The sequence below is a fragment of the Mesitornis unicolor genome, unplaced genomic scaffold (assembly GCF_000695765.1).
Source record: "Mesitornis unicolor isolate BGI_N332 unplaced genomic scaffold, ASM69576v1 scaffold13508, whole genome shotgun sequence".
In the NCBI taxonomy this organism is placed as follows: Eukaryota; Metazoa; Chordata; class Aves; order Mesitornithiformes; family Mesitornithidae; genus Mesitornis; species Mesitornis unicolor.
This window is the reverse complement of record NW_010203927.1, coordinates 1-2,539: the sequence shown is the minus strand read 5'-3', so window position 1 is coordinate 2,539 and position 2,539 is coordinate 1.

Below are 2,539 nucleotides of genomic sequence, written 5' to 3'. Positions count from 1 at the left end.
GTATCCATTATTTAAAGAACTTTTCCTTGCTAGCAGGTTAGGCTGGGCGGGTTAGAACACCCTGGGCAAGCTGGTTCTTAAAGGGACAGGACCCCGCTCCCGGCTGTGACAAACGCCAACGTCTGGCGACACGGCGCCCCGAGCGAGCTCCAGCGAGCACCCTTGCGAGCGGCAGCGGGCGGTCGGCCGCCCCCCCCCCCCCCACCTCGGTGTCCCTTCGCGCCTTCCGGCAGCACCGGTCCCTGTGGAGCAGCACCCCCGACCCAGCACCCCGCCGGGTGGGTTTTGGGTGGCGGAGAGGAGGGCACGGAGCGGGCTGGAAACGCTTCTCCCGCTGCGATTACACAACCGCTGCCTGCTCTACTTAAGGGATAAAATTGGATGTGGGTTTTGAGCCCATTCAGTCCAAAAGAGTGGCCGGAGTTACCCTGGGAAACCGAGCACACTACAGAAATTGGTAACCCCGGCTAAAAATAGGCTGGGTTGCCAGTTCGGAGACTCTCCCACCGATGTAAGCGTGAGTCAGCAGGCAAGGAGCTCCGCAGGAAGCGGCCGTCTCCATCTCACGAGGTACCAGGGCTTCTGCCAAAAACTTTTCTTGCTTACTCAGGCTTCACCTGACTGATCAGATTTGCAAGATACTCCTCATGTTCGGACAATCAACAGCGTTTCTCACAGCACTGCTTCCTCTTAACGCCAAGCAAAAACCTGTCGTTTAGATTGAAAGTGTTTCTTCTTCCTCCGTGTAAACACTGATGCGGTTCCCTACCCATCGATCAAGTGAATAGCCTGCAACATGCAAGAAGAGTAAAAACTAAACAAGGCTTAATAAATATTTCACAACTGCAGATGTGACACCTCGTTTGAGAAAAACCTTGTCCCACTCCAAACAAGCAGGGCAGGGAAGAGCCAGAAGGCAGCCAGCGTTCCCTCCTGCACCCACAAAGTACCACCAGCCTCACAAGACTGAACTGGTTATCCAGGCTGCCTTACATAAAACATCTTCACGTGAGCAGTGCAAAATAACTACAGATGTTAAGCTAAAGGAAGACACACCACTTGAGAAGAGAAGAAAAACTCCTTGTTTCTGGTTCTCGCCACCTTTCCTCCAGCCAGCACTGGAGCTCCTTGACTTCACCTACCACCTAGACCACAAAACAGGTATCTGCTTTAACTTCCCTAATGCAGATTAATCAAGTGCAAGATAGTTTAGCATACGGCTTTACTGCAAATACCACCCAACATCAGGAAAATATTTACAGCTAAGTACTCCTTTGAGCCGCGATACCTACACCAAAAAGAGCATAAAACACCTTCAGAGAGGATATTTCATTCCTTTAAAACAGTCAAATTGCACATTTTGTCTTACCTTCTATTTTAGAGCAATCACACCACAAAACCAAATAGGACTGGAAAGCAGCAACATGTACAGCTGTAGTAATTATGACCCACTACAAGAACAGAATTAGCAAGACTTATAAAACTTCCCTACAGAACCTAAAATACGAGTTGAAGGAATGAGACCTTAACCCTTACATCTGAAGTCAGTGCCCTGCCAGAATCAGTACTGCTAGAAGTTTATTGGGTCCCCTGAGGATAACTGGGAGGCCATACTTATGTGACACATTTTTGACCAAACATTATCTAAGCAATCAAAACCAAAAACATAGTTCATGCAAATAAAACATACCAGTAAAGTGTCCTCTAAGTAGCTCGGTAACCAATCTTGGAAAGCTTCCATTTAGAGCACATTAACGTTAGACCCATAAAAACAACAGCAGAAGTCCCAAATCTTATCAACCGAACTGCTGGAAGATGACATGAGAACCCCAAAGACACTGTTACTGTTTGGGTACTTTCAAAAGGGGAGGAAAAAGACCAAAACATATTATCCCAAAACTCTCCAGCTCTGTATGCTACCACAGTATTGCAGCCACCTCACAACTGCAACAGTGATGAAAAATACTTTTTATCATCAAACACCCCACACTTCAGGTTCTGTTTCACAGGGAACGAGCAGTTCCTTATCACTATGAGAAAGAAGTTTAATCCCTTTTTCTCCCCACCTTTCCCCTCCCAGACCAGCAGTCTGGCCCACTGCCTCAGCCCAGCTCTGGTGCTCACATCAGACCCTTCCACCTGCCTCCGAGTCACTGATCTGGCAGAAGTTTGGCAAGCTTCTGATAAGCAAGAGCACAGCTTGCCCTGAGCATACGGGGAATGGCAAAGCAGATCCTCCTCCATTCAGCGCTTGCTACCTCCTAGAGCTGCTTACCTCACTTCATTTAAAACAAACAAAAAATCTTCACAATACAAAACTGCAATACTAAGAATGCCCCAAGAGTAATTCACTATCCTCACAGAAGTAAAAGATCCCAAAAAAGTCTGTGAAGTGGGGTATCAAAACTAGGTTCACTGCTGACCCTACCTCACTGGACTAAAAATCCTGAGTAAACACTTCAGTACCTAGATGCTGAGAATCCAGACAGGAAAAAAAGAAAGAAAGAAAAACAAGGCCAAGTGCCGGGTCCTGCACTTT